Here is a 14,848-nt window from a genome sequence, read left to right as displayed (position 1 = left end):
ATTGACAACAGTAGAATTATGTGAAACCGAATCTCTCTTTAAAAAAAAGGATCACTGTAAAACCAAAGAAATTTATAATTTTCAGCATCTAAAAGTTGCCTAAGAAACCCTGTAAAGTATATTTTAAACCTGTCAGGTTTACTTCACCAAATTAATCTTAAAATAGCGCCTCAATTTATACTATACATACCCTTGATCTACCAAGGAGCACCATTCTTGCTATCTGGTTGGCTGAGATCGTAACTTTTGACTTCATACGGGACAGGACAGATCAAGACGGTCCTATTGTACACATACTGACCACTTGATAACAAAACCCTGTCGAGAAGAAATTGGGTTAATATTAAAGAAATAATTTATATTTTAACAAAAGTCGTACATACAGTAGACCTTCTTTTAATGTACAGTACAGTGGTCGAATAGTTGGACCCCTATAAAAATGCTTAAAACCTCCTTTTTTTTAGTTTAAACTCAAGAAAAACCCACAAAATTTTTATGTTTTTTTAATAGTTTTATCCCAAAAAAGTTGCATCTTATGATGAAATTGCAAATTTTTTTAAAAAAAAAAAAACAGGGAATTTGAGATATTTCTCATAGAAAAATACCGCGAATACCTGAATTTTTCGCGAATAATGCTGGGAAATGTTCCCCGAGAGAAATCCGCGAATATGGGAGGTCCACTGTATTCTTACTGAATTAAAAAAAATGTTGTACCAAAGTTATGACAATAAAAAAATATTTTCTAAAATTCAGTTTTATGCTTCAAAAAAATACGAACACAGCATATTCACAGGAACAGGAATATGCAATTTAAGACAAGTGCTGAGTCCTGTGAGGTCATTCAGCACTGAAAAGCACGTTGAAACGATCGTTAGGAGAGGGTTAGGGAAAGTCAGACGGAAGAAAGAGAATATGAAAGGAGGTACAGCAAAAGGAATGAGAGATGCTGCAAAGAACCTTAGTAATGATGAGGTGTGCTGGGCGACGCAAAAAATTACTGAAGAATCAATGAAATGTATAATTCCTTAAGTATAATGTACGTAACTTTCCTATAATTATAATGCATTTCAAAATGACTGTTGCATTGCGTAACTGGTTCTTGCAATTAGCAATGTATTCAATATTGATTGTGAGTGCCCTTGGTTAGGCTAAGTGGGGAGATCCGGGGGGGGGGGGGAGCCCCCCTAAGAGAGAGAATAATCCAGTCCCATCCAATAACGATATTAATCAGCATTTGCTGAATTGCAGAACATTATATGAATAAAAAACTTATTTTAGTTTTTTCAACATTTAAATATAAATTATAAAGTCTTTGAATTATCCATGTAAGGTTACAGTTAATAAAATATATCAATTATAAGACCCTTTAATGATTCATATAAGGTTACACGGTGTGTTAATACAGGCCTGTACCGAGGGCGGGAGGGGGAGGGGGAAGTCGTGGGGTCAAATGACCTGCCCCTCCACACCCCCAAAAAATTTTGTTAGTCCATATTTTCTGTGAATATCCTTTTCATTGAACTGTACTTAATATAGTACAAAGTAATAAATAATACATAATTTTTAGAAAAAATTACTAATTATTGTCTTCAGTTACGTCAAAGTATATATAGAAAATAACGAATGGCCTTCTGACGACCACCTCTACCAAAGCGCGACCACCTTAAAGAACACCGGGAATTATGGCATTAATTTGTGACTTGGGATAAAAGACTGACTTCGAGGGGAAGTAGAAGTCTCGAATTCATGCTTCGACGGACGCTGGCTCTTGACTAACGACTCGGTAACGAGTAACGAGTGAGCCAGTGGCGGCGAATCTTGTTTTGTTTCCACTTTCCCGGGTGACGTCACGTGTGCCTCTAGCTAGCACGTCATCCATTTAAAAAGACATGACTGATGTCCATCAGGCGTGAATGTATTATAGTTTGGAGGGGAAGTAATAAATATGTATCATTTAGTTAAAACAAATCCCAAGTGCTAGAAATCTTCGCATTATTTGGAAATGCAATTCGCACGGAACAGCAGACATGCCGCCCTTTTAACACTGGCACCCATTGAAGACATGACTAAAGCACGTCAGATGTGAATGCATTATAATAGTTTGGAGGGACCGTAATATTATGTGTCCTTCGTAAATAAATCCAAAGTGCGTAGAACAATTCGTATTATTTGGAAATGCAATTCGCACGGACTACTAGAAATTGCTTGAAAAAAATGTCCTGTATACAATTTTTTTTTTTAGCTTATGGTTTACCTATAGTTATAAAAAAAGGTCAGTTCAGTATCAGTTAACGTTTGTAGGGGATATAACGAATTTGTCAGCCCCTTTGTTTCGTCGTCGCTGGTTGGAGCCCTCCTCAAACATCATGATACATGTGCAAGCCACTAAGGACTACAGGTACGTCTCGAAAGTGCAAAATCCAACCAGTCCTATTCCTTCAAGACGAATCTTGCTATTTCCATTATCAAATTTCCCTTTTATAACTCCTCTTCTGAACGTCCCTTGTCTACCCCTGTGACCTGTCCAAGATTAAGTCTTCATTGAACATTTCATTTAAGCACTAGAGCTCCTCCTCTTGTGTGTGATTAAAAATAAACACCCTCCATAGTGATTAGCTGAGATATTATGCAAGAAGTCTTTAGTTTATGTTGTGTGTAGTTGGGAATTCGTTTCCAGATTGCTGAGTCCATGCTCCGTCTCCTCGCAAGCACTTGTATTACCTGAATTCATAAATTTGGAAACCAGCATTGCAGGAGATGTTGATTTCGGCCAGTTTTTCCACTGTGAAAGATAAGAGCATTCCAGACAGTACACGGCCTCCCCCCACATGGCATACCTGCCTTGCCTTTATCTCAGACCATTCAATGTTGCTTGTAAATAAATGTAAATTAGATTAATCCGCTGAGTTTTCAATGGCGACCTTGCATTCCCTTTATCTAAGGTAAGTCATAAGTGCTCCATTATCCCATATTTCCTCTTTTTTTTTTCCTTTTTGTTTTTTCCCATTATGTTTTAGACAAAGGCCATCTCAAATGTTCCAGGACACGTGGCAGGCTTTGCCCGACCGTCCCGGGACACTTGGCGGGCCTCGCCCGACCGTCCCGGGACACATGGCAGGCCTTGCCCGCCTGACCCAGGACACATGGAGGGCCTCGCCTGCCTGTCCCGGGACACATGGCGGGCCTTGCCCGCCCGTCCTGGGATAAGTAGTGGGCCTCGCCCGCCCGTCCCGGGATGAGTAGTGGGCTTCGCCTGCCCGTCACAGGACACATGGCAGTCCTCCCCCACCCATCCCGGGACACATGGTGGTCCTCGCCCGTCCCGTCCCGGCGGGACAAGTGGCGGGGCCTTGCCAACCCGTCCCAGGACACATATCGGGCCTCACCTGCCCGTCCCGAGACCACGTGGCGGACCTCACCCACCCGTCCCGGGACATATGGCAGGCCTCACCCGCCCATCCCGGGACACATGGCAGGCCTCACCCCGGCCCATCCCGAGACACATGGCAGGCCTCACCCGCCCATCCCAGACATGGCCGGCCTCGCCCGTCCGTCCGGGGACGCGCGGCGGGCTTCGCCCTTCCATCCCGGGCGGGACGCGTGGCAGACCCCACCTGCCCATCCCGGGAGGCGCGTCCCGGGACATGTGGTGGGCCTCACCCTCCCGTACCGCGACGCATGACGCGGGCGGGCGGGGCCCCGCCCGTCCCATCATACACACCTTTGCTTAGTCTTAGAAACAGAATATGCCACTGGCTCCAATTCCAATCTCTGGGGCTTCTCTGAATCCTCTAGTTCTCTGAGGCTTCTCTGAATCCTTTCAGTTCTCTGGGGCTTCTCTGAGTCCTATGCTTCTTCCCTGGCACTCCACCAATCCTGTCATTTTCCTCATGCTTTCTTCAATCCTCCATCTTCCTTTCCCTTTCAGGAATAATAAAACTCTTAAGAATCATTTTAGCATATTTATTTCCTGCAACTTCAACTTCCTTCAAGGATCAACAAAGCAAACTTATTAAAAATAAACATTAAACCTTCCATACAACAAACATTGTCCTCAAAGTTTTTCACATCTCGTGCGTCTTTGCGAGGCCAGCGCCATTCCTTGATCGCACCATTCCTTGGAGATTGCGCCATTCCTTGAAGACGAACAGCTGCTACTTCCGTTTCCAGTTATCTTTCTCCAGGCGTCTGTTTTTCCCCTGCAGGTTCTTCAGGTTGCAAACCAATTTCTCCTTTGCTCCTCGCAGCTGTCCAATCTCATCTTCAAGCTTTTCATTCTGTTCGCCCTGGACACCGGTCTTCCTTTCCAGCCACGATTTCCTTTCTCTAGAAGGCATGTCATCTTTCTCTTGAGTTTTGCAGCCTCAACTTCACTCTGGAGTCCACACTTTTCCTTCCTGAGGCCTTCCACTTCCTGCTGAGGCGCTCGAAACCTGACCTCGACGTCTTTCTGCCGGATTCGCACTTTTCGGTTGCGTCCTTTTGTTCCTGGATACGCCTCGCCATCCATTGCCACTTCTTTCGCTTTTTAACTGCGGGTCTTTCTCCTTCTGTTGTACGAGTTTCTCTTGCCACTCAACCTGGCTGTTTGCCTCTGCCAACCGCATTGTTAGTTTTTCCTTATCCTCTCACATAGGGCATCGTTTCTCTCCCATATTTTCTTTGTCTTTTCCATCAGCTGCTGATTTTCATCTGTGATCTTGAGGATCTTGTCTTCCAGCTGCCGATTTTTCCTCTTTCTTGGTCGTTCTCCCTATGTCTATGTCTATGTCTGACGGTTTATCAAATATCCTCCTGCTTTCGCTATTAAGCGTTCAGACGGGATTTCCAAATCACTTATATTATAGTTAGAAATTTAAAAGTCTATGTAATGTAAAGAGGGTTATTGCATTTGTCTCAGTATTATAGCTGAGTGAAAATAAATGGGTTTTCAATATGCTTTTTTGAACTGAAAGATATTTTCAAGCACACTTAACTGATGCCGGAAGTTGATTATACAATCTAGGAGCGCAGTGCTTAAGTTCTCGTACCAAGAGTGGGTCGTTTTGCACGAGGCTCATCAAGTCTGAAATCATCACGGGAAAGGCGTGTATGAACACCAGGCCCTACTACGTATCTTTTCAGGCAACCTTTAAGATACAATGGCTCTCCCGTGTTTATCGCTTGATATGTTAAGACGCAAAGTTTAAAAATAATCCTTGCTTGATGGTAACCAGTGTAATTTAATTAAGGTTGGAGTAATATGTTCTCGCGGGGATATACCAATAATTAGTCTAGCAGCCCCCCCTCTATTCAAAATCATTTGAAGTTTCTTAAGACGATAATTAGGTAAATTGTAATACAACGAGTTACAATAGTCTACTCTACTAACTACCAAACTATAATTAGCAGCTTAGTGGCAAATTATCATCCTCAGATGATAATTTGCGGTCCTAACCAACATTGTTAATATGGTTCATGAAATCAAAGAACCATCAACTACTACCCAAGATCTCTGACTTTATCAGTTAACAAATATTTTCCTTATTGATGGAGATGCTATAACGTTATCAAACCTTCTTAAGTTATATTTAGTGCCAATTAGAATACATTCAGTTTTATTTTCATTAGGTTTCAGTTTTTTCTTTTCATCCATTTCGAAATCCATTTCGACATGTGCCATAAGTCTATCAATAACAGCTTGATCTTCAATAATGTCATCAACTATTAAATAGAACTGGGTGTCATCAGCAAAACATTTACATTGAACGCCATGTAATTTAAATATCCAAGACAACTCGATTGTATAAATACTAAAAAGAACCGGGCCAAGTACGCTTCCTTGTGGAACACCCGTGTGTAGCTTTCTACTTTCAGAATATCTATCTTTAACCTTCACCTTGAAAGATCTATTCGATAAATAGTTATTGACCCAAAAAAAATTAAACCATTAAGAGCATCCCCATCGATCCAGTAGCAGCCATATCTCTAATGAACACTTCATGAACCACTGTATCAAAGCAGCGCTAAGATCTAGGAGAATAAGCAAGCTACATTTGCCGTCATCAGAGAAACCTAACAAATCATTAATTAACGGCACAAAGAGCTGTTTCAGTAGAATGGAATTTCCGATAAGCCGACTGATCTTCAGGAATAGCTGCAATTACTTTCAAGTGCTGACTGAGTTGATCTAAAACGGAAGTCTCGATCATTTTTGACAAAAAAGACAAGTTAGAAATTGGTCTGTAAGATTTCAATTCTTGATGATCAAGGGATCCTTTAAGAGATGGTTTAATGATAGCAACTTTTTCAGAGGACGGGGACTAAGCTCTTAGTAATACTCAAGTTGACTATTCGAAGCTGCAATTGCAATAACCTATCTATGTTCGGGCGTCGATGACCTCATTTATTGGAAAAGGATCGTTACTGCAACGTGTCAACTTCGAGCGAGTAGGCCCTTTCTTGCCAGGCCTGCTGTTGCAACACCTCCTGAGTGATCTGGATCACACGAGTGTGTTCTTCCCTTCCGCCCGCCTTCTGAATCTCTTCATTGTTGTTGAGCGTCTGTTGCAGCTGAAGAATTGGAGACCGGACAATTTGCGTAAACAAATTTGCCGTAGGACAATTGATTGTAAGACATTTGCCGTAAGAAAAATTGCGTACGGATATTTTGCCGCAAGGACATTTCGCCGTAAAATGTATATGCTTTTCATGTATAGATTAAAAAAAAAATGAAGAGAGAGAGAGAAGGGTCGTTATAAATTTTGACACCCGTCGTTAAATGTTTAAATGAGGTCATTACAAATTCGGTAGTTTACCATATTTTTTATTTATTTTTTTTTTTATCTTAAACCTTTGTATTATCTACTTTCATCAGTTGAAACTTAAACCCCTACGATACCATACACTATCAAAAGCCCAGAGGTTGTGATAAGCTCGTAGATGATTCCAACTTCATTTAGAGGCAAGAAACGGGAATATGGAGGCAAGGTTTATTGGAAGTGTGTTGGAAAAAAAAACTGCAAAGAAAGAGTACATACAAGACGGAATACGGAAAGAGATTTCAATCTGTAAAACTGTAAGTGAGCATACCCATCCAGCGAACCCAAGCAAACATAAAATGCAAAAACAATTGCACATATGAAAGAAAATGCACTGAAATCCCAGCTAGCTTCAAGATCATTGATTGTTGCTGCATGCGAGGAATTAGAAAATGCAGGACGCTCTCTTATGCCATCAACTTCAAATTTGTCAAGCAAACATAAGAAGATGGAGACAAAAAGAAGAAAAGGCCCCTCCTATTCCAAGAACACGAATCGGTTATGTAATTCCCGAAGAATTTGCGTGTTTACAGAACGAGAAGATTTTTACTTTATGATGGTGGATGGAAGATGAAAACAGAATGTTAATCTTTGGTACGATTGCAGGATTACACGATCTAGAAAGACATACAAATTGGGACATGCGATGGAACATTTAAGGTTTGTCCTGAAATCTTCTATCAGTTATATACTCCACATGAACTTACATGATTTAGCTTTAGGGGGAAAATGGCCATTTTTCTAAGGCAAGTTCATTTTATTGAATTTTACAGGATAACTAATTAAAAGATACAATTCTAAACGAATTAGCCGGAACATCAAGAGAAATATATATATATATATATATATATATATATATATATATATATATATATATATATATATATATATATATATATTTAACTACTCAACCATAAAGATTTTCAAAAACTATAGGTAAGTTTTAAGATTTTAAATGTATATCATATGGATACAAGAAAAGATAAACAGAAATTTAATTATATACATTTTGTCCTACATAAAAGTGAAACAAAGATATAAAGGAGTACAATTTTATTAGAATATAATTCGCATTCGCAAACTGAAATGCAATATGAAAACAAAATAGAAAACACTAATATCCCTATTCCTATTTAAGGCGAAAATGACACTAGCCATGAATTAGCGCGACTCGACACGACGCGTTTGGTGTGAACGCAAACCTTAGTAAGACGTTGCGTATATGTTTAATATAATATGAGGCAGCTTTCTGAACGTCGGAAATATTTGAGACTCTTGTAACACATTAAAAATGGGATGTATATAAATATGCAATTCACAATTATCTTATTATTTGAGAACATAGAAAATAACTAAGAATTGTTTTGAATGAATGCGGTTCAGCGACCATTAATCATCTGGAATCTAAATTCATCCAATTCAGTAACAGAACAAAAGTAAACACACTTTGATAAACCACAAAGTCATTTTCCAGGGAATCCATGTTATGTGACTGGAATTCTTCATACAATTCTGGTGACGGACGGTCAATTTGAATCACAGTAGTTTAAAGAATGTTGTATTCCAATAAAATATTCAGCACTCCTACAGTACGGTGTGTAACCCACCATATCATCAAATTGTTTTAAAACAAACTGAAAATTTCATAGAGATGATGAAAATTTGAATTCCATTTTCAAGTGTTCAGTCATTGACTAATTAATTATGTAGTATACTACCAGGTGTTTCGAAATTAAACCTCCCCCCCAAACTCCACAGAACAAATGGAAAGTTATGAAGTTTTCTGCTATAGGCTATCTCCAAGTACATTATCTTAAGTTCCTATTAAGTCATTTTTCATTTTACATTTCTTGTATTTCCAGACTGAGTGACGGAGTTAGATACAGCCATAGCTAATGACTTGGAGGAAATCAGATGGATTGACTGAATCCGGCTATAACCTTCAGAGAGGCCAGGGATGCTGGCGCATCCTTCTTTCACGTTTCCTGGATAGCTAAATACATTAAAAGAGATGAATCCTTTGTTAAAAGAACTGGAACAAAAATCCATATGACTGTCATCGTGAAAAGAGTAAGAATCTTGTAAGGGCTGAAGTCCTTTCTCAGGAGTCAAAAGACTCATAGCTGAGGCATTAGGTAGACCAAGAAAAAGTCTGTATGTAAATTGGCGCTTGAACTAGAAACTAAAAGGGGAAAGAAGAGAAGTTATAGTGCTGTATATCATGAGTTGAAAAAATCTGGTATCAAGCCATTTCATGTTATCAGCAAGCCCAACATCACTCAGCAACAGAGAGAAGACTGTGCATGGTTTTGTGGTTCATTTCTTAAAGATTTTGGATGGAGCTGACTATCTCCATGTTGCCGCGATCAGACGAATTCTTCATTTACAACAGTCAGGAAGCCAATCATAAAAAATGACATCATTTGGGCTCCAAAGTTGGATGATATCAGCGATGACGTGCACTATCGCCAAGTTGTGAAATTTTCCTGAATGTTTGGAATTTTCTCCGTTTCACAGCCAAACGGTTAATGTGGATCATCAAAGAAAAAGGACAGTCATGGAACGCAAATACTTCAGAGAAACTGTGCTTACTGGTGGAGTATTTCCTTTCCTCAAAGATTCTGAAATGTGTTATCTGTTGAAGAAATCACATTTTGGATTATAAGGCACCATGTTTCAAGGCTCTTCAGACACAGGACTGCTTTGAAACAAACAAGTGGTATCGATTTCTTCCTGTCAAGTGAATTTCCAGGTAGCTTCCCTGACCTTAATGTGTGTGAAAACCTTGGTAGTAATTTAACAAAGGATCGTGTTGAAGCACGCACAGTGAACTATGATGGTATACCAAGCCTCGACGACCTGCGAAGAGAGGTGACTGAAGTGCTCAGGGAAATGGAGTTTGAGTCTCAGCTTTTTTGTGATTTACTGAAATCATACCGCTCAAGAATGCAGGCTGTAGTACAGGCAGATGGAGGCCACACAAAATAATCAAATACTCAAAGAGAAACTTAAATAAATACCTGTTCTGAATTACTATTGTTTTTGTCCATATCAATTTTAGTTTATGCTGTAGAGGGGGGTGGCTTTAATTCGAAACACCCTGTATATATTTCATACAACCGAGTAACCTACCTACCTATATTGGATATAATTTTCTATCGCATTGTAATGCATCCACCTACAATTCCCAGTACTGATGTTTAGTATAACACTGAATCGTCTTCTCTCCACCAGAGGAGAGAGAAACGACAGTTACGTTTGCTTTGAACTTGAGAGCAACTTTTTTTTTTTTTTACTTGGCGCAGTAGTTTTCATCAATTGAGACACAATAATCCATATTTAAGATATTTATATCCAATTAATTTTGTCTTGAGACACTAAACTAAAGAAAAACAAGAAAATTCTGGCACATTTCATAATCATGCAAACTCGCATTGTTAAGAATGCAGAAGTTTGTAGAAATAGTTATGTAGGGAATATATTAGCTAGGAAAATCTACTAATAGGAGTTATGGTAGATGAAGGCGAAGGAGTAGAGAGAGAGGTGAAAAACTGAAACGGAAAATAGGATGTTTGAAAGTGAGACCCATAAAACCAGCGGCTTAGACACAACAAAAATGTGATGGGGCAAGTTGTAAGTGTTGAACCTTGACCCATCAAGTGGGTGGGTTACGATGGATGACGGCACCCACTAGGATTCGCCCAACGGGTGGGACCGGAAACAGTAGGCGTTCAAGTTCAACAATTAAGAAGAAATAGGGTGTCTCCAGTTGAAAAGAAGGAGGAGTCTGATTTATCCTTATTTTCGATTACTTATTGAAAACAAACTAATGATGACATATGACAAGGAAAAGTTTAATCTGTCCTGGTTCCTGAGTCAAATATTGGTGCAAATCCAATAGAAGCTCAACTTCTCACTGCATAAAGAAAACATAATTTCAGGTCTATTTTAAATATATTATGATGTAAACAGATATTACTATAGTAAATTCACATCACCGGTGCATCTGAAGTCTAAGCCAGTCCCTTATGACGCTCCTGATTGGCTGTTGATAAGCCAATCACGGGCTAGAAACTCTCAGTCTCTCTCAAGAGTTCACATAGGCAGGATGTATGTTCCCCTCTCATGAGGGATACGTCTTTCAAAAGCATCCCTCAGGAGAAGTGGAACATACAATCTTGCCTATGTGAACGCTCCACCCCTGTCATTGGCTTATCAACAGCCAATCAGGAGCGTCATAAGGGACTGGCCTAGACATCAAATGCACGGCTGATGTGAATCTACTTAGATTGAATAATGAGCACTACTAAATTTTACTTCAGCATAAATGTCATAGATGACATGATATGGATTGGCGATCTGGGAAGATAGAATACTTAGTCCGCATAATTGGTTGCCACTTGATCTTTATGAGTTTTGCAGAGATGCAGGTATATAAAATATTAGGAGTTTCAAGATATATTTTTGAAACTCTGGACATTACCTTTGTACATAGCAAATTAATTAAGGGGACCCCTCAGTTGGAGGGGAGGGTATCGAAATACTGCCTGCAGCAATTATGTTTTGCTACCCATTTATAAGTCACCTAATGGAAAGTTACTACAAAACGTTTCATAAATTTCTATCCATTGGTTTTTTTTATATTAACTTTTTTCCTGATTTTAGACGCATTGCCCACCCGTCTGGGACCCGCACGGGCAGCACATGCCCGCCCACCCTCCCGGGACCAAGAACGGGCGCCTCCCCCCCACCAGTCTCGGGACCCACGGCGAGTGCCTGCCCGCCTGCCTGGGACAGGGGCATGCGCCTGCCTGCCGCCTGTCCCTGGACCCAGGGCGGGCGCCTGCCTGCCCGTACCAGGACCCGCAACGAACGGGCAAGGCCCGCCCGTCCCGGGACCAGGGGCGGGCGCCTACCCACCCGTCCCGGGACCCGCAGCGGGCAGCACATACCCGCCCATCCCGGGATCAAAGAGCGCCGCCCTGCGCCTGTCCCGGGACCCAGGGCGGGGCGCCTGCTTGCCCGTCCAGTGACCAGGGGCGGACACCTGCCCGCCCGTCCCGGGACCCGCGTCGGGAGCCTGCCCGCCTGTCCCGGGACCAGGGGCGGACGCCTGCCCACCCGTCCCGGGACCCGCAGCGGGCAGCACATGCCCGCCCATCCCGGGACCACGAGCGGGTGCCTCCCCCCCACCGTCTCGGGACCCGCGGCGGGTGCCTGCCCGCCTGTCCTGGGACCAGGGGCGGGCGCCTGCCGCCCCCTGTCCGGGGACCAGGGGCGGGCGCCTGCCCACCCGTCCAGGGACCCGGAGCGGGCAGCACATGCCCGCCCATCCTGGGATCAAGACGGGCGGGCGCCTGCCGCCTGTCCCGGGACCCAGGAGGGCGGGCGCCTGCCTGCCCGTCCAGGGACCAGGGGCGGACACCTGCCCGCCCGTCCGACCCGCGGCGGGAGCCTGCCTGCCCGTCCCGGGACCAAGGGCGGACGCCTGCCCGCCCGTCCCGGGACCCGCGGCGGGCGCCTGCACCCGCCGTCCCGGGACCAGGGGCAGACGCCTCCTGCCCGCCCAGTCCGGGGACCCGCGGCGGGCCTGCACGCCCGTCCCGGGAACAGGGGCGGACCCGGGCGGGACGGCCTGCCCGCCCGTCCCGGAACCAGGGGCGGAGGACCTGCACCTGCCCGCCCATCACGGGACCCGCGGCGGGCCGACTGCCCGACTGTCCCTGGACCAGGGGCGGGTGGCCTCCTCCCGCCCGTCCCGGGACCTGCGGCAGGCGCCTCCCCGCCCGTCCCGGACCAGGGGCGGACGCCTCCCGCCCGTCCCGGGACCTGCTGGCGGGCGCTGCTGGCGCTGCCCGTCCCGGGACCAGGGGCGGGCGCGGCCTGCCGCCTGTCCCGGGACCCAGGGCGGCGGACACATGCCCAGCCGTGTGCCCGGGACCCTGTGGCGGGCGCCTGCCCGCCCGCCCGTCCCGGGACCAAGAGCGGGGGAAGCCTCCCGCCCCCCCGTCCCGGGACCCGCGGTTAGGGTGCCAAAAAAACCTGCCCGCCTGTCCCGGGACCAGGGGCGGGCGAAAGGGCTGCCACCTGTCCCCATCCCGGGACCAGGGGCGGCGACCTGCCAACCTGTCCCGGGACCCGCGGCGGGCGCCCTGCCCGCCCCTCCCTACCCGACCCGCGCGGGCGCCTCTCCACCCGTCCCGGGACCAGGGGCGGGCGCCTCCCCGCACGTCCATGGGACCAGGGGGCGCGAGAACCCTGCCCGCCCGTCCCTGCGACCAGGGGCGGGCGCCTGCCCTCCCATCCCGGGACCAGGGGCAGGCGCCTGCCCCTGGTCCCGGGACCCGCGGCGGGTACCTGCCCGCCCGTCCCGGGACCAGGGGCGGGCGCCTGCCCTCCCGTCCCGGAACCAGGGGCTGCCCGTCCCGACCCAGTCGGGCCGGGACCAGCCAGGGGCGGACGCCTGCCCGCCCGTCCCGGGTGGGACCAGGCAGACGCCTGCCCTCCCTCCCGGGACCCGCGGCGGGCGCCTGCCCGCCTGTCCCGGGACCAGGGGCGGGCGCAGCCCCACCTCCCGGGACCAGGGGCCGCCCTCCCGTCCCGGGACCAGGGGCTGCCTGTCCCGACCGGGGCCTGCCGTCCCGGGACCAGGGGCGGACGCCTGCCCCCCGTCCCGGGAACCCCGCGGCGGGTGCCTGCCCGCCCGTCCCGGTACCCGCGGCGGGCGCCGCCCACCCGTCCCCTGGACCAGGGGCGGATGCTGCCCGCCCGTCCCGGGAACCCCGCGGCGGGCGCCTGCCCGCTGTCCCACGGACCAGGGGTGAAACGCCTGCCGCCCGGTCCCGGGAACCCGCGGCGGGCGCCTGCCCGCCCGTCCCGGGACCAGGGGTGGACGCCTGCCCGCTTGTCTAGGTACCCGCGGCCGGGCGCCTGGCCCACCCGCCCACCGGGGTCCCGGGACAGGGGCCCGGACCGGGGCCTGCCCGCCCGGGTCCCGGTTACCCCGCGGGCAGGCGGGCCCTGCCCCACCCGCCCGTACCGGGACCAGGGGCGGACGCCTGCCCGCCCGTCCCGGGACTCGCGGCGGGCGCCTGCCCTGCCCGTCCCGTGACCAGGGGCGGGACGGATGCCGCCCGTCCCCGGGACTCGCGGCGGGCGCCTGCCTCCCGTACCGTCCCGGGACCAGGGGGCGGACGCCTGCCCGGTCCCGTGGGACCCGCGGCGGGAGCTGCCCGCCCGTCGAGGGAACCGCGGACGCCTGCCGCCCGTCCAGGGACCCGCGGCGGGCCTGCCCGCGGTCGTCCCGCCCGACCAGGGGCGGCCCAAAATGCACTCCCGGACCCGGGGCGGGAGCCGGGCGAGCCGCTCGTCTCCTCCGCCCGACTCCCAAAGCCCGAGCGGGGACCGCCGCCCGCTGCAGCCCAGTCCCGGGACCAGTCGCGGGCGCCTGCCCAGCCCAGTACCAGGGACCAGGGGCGGACGCCTGCGCCGCCCTCCCGGGAGCGGCGGGTCCCGACAGCGGGCGCTGCCCGCCCGTCCCGGGACCCGCGGCGGGCGCCTGCCTCGGGACCCGCGCCCCCCTGGGCCCGGGACCGGGACGCGGAGCTGCAGCCCGTCCCGGGACCCGCCGGCGGCGGGCACCTGCCCGCCCGTCCAGGGGACCAGGGGCGGACGCCTGCCCGCCCGTCCCGGGACCCGCGGCGGGCGCCGCACCCGCCCGTCCGGGACCAGGGGCGGACGCCTGCCCGCCCGTCCGGGACCCGCGGCGGGCCCGGCCCGCCTGTCCGGGACCAGTGGCGGACGCCTTCCCGCCCGTCCCGGGACCAGTGGCGAGCCTCGCCCGCCAGTCCCTGAACAGTGTAATAGCTATTCTGCTCCTTAGAACCAGAATATGCCACTGCATCCTCACAATTCTTCTGGGGATTCTCTGAATCTTCTAGTTCCTTTCCTTGCACTCCACGAATCCTACTGAATCCTCTCTTTCTTCTCCTGGCACCTCCACCCATCTTATTGAATCCTCTCAATTTTCTTGCAGCTTCTCCTAATCC

This window comes from Macrobrachium nipponense, chromosome 47 (genome assembly GCF_015104395.2).
Source record: "Macrobrachium nipponense isolate FS-2020 chromosome 47, ASM1510439v2, whole genome shotgun sequence".
Lineage (NCBI taxonomy): Eukaryota > Metazoa > Arthropoda > Malacostraca > Decapoda > Palaemonidae > Macrobrachium > Macrobrachium nipponense.
This window is presented reverse-complemented; position numbering follows the sequence as displayed.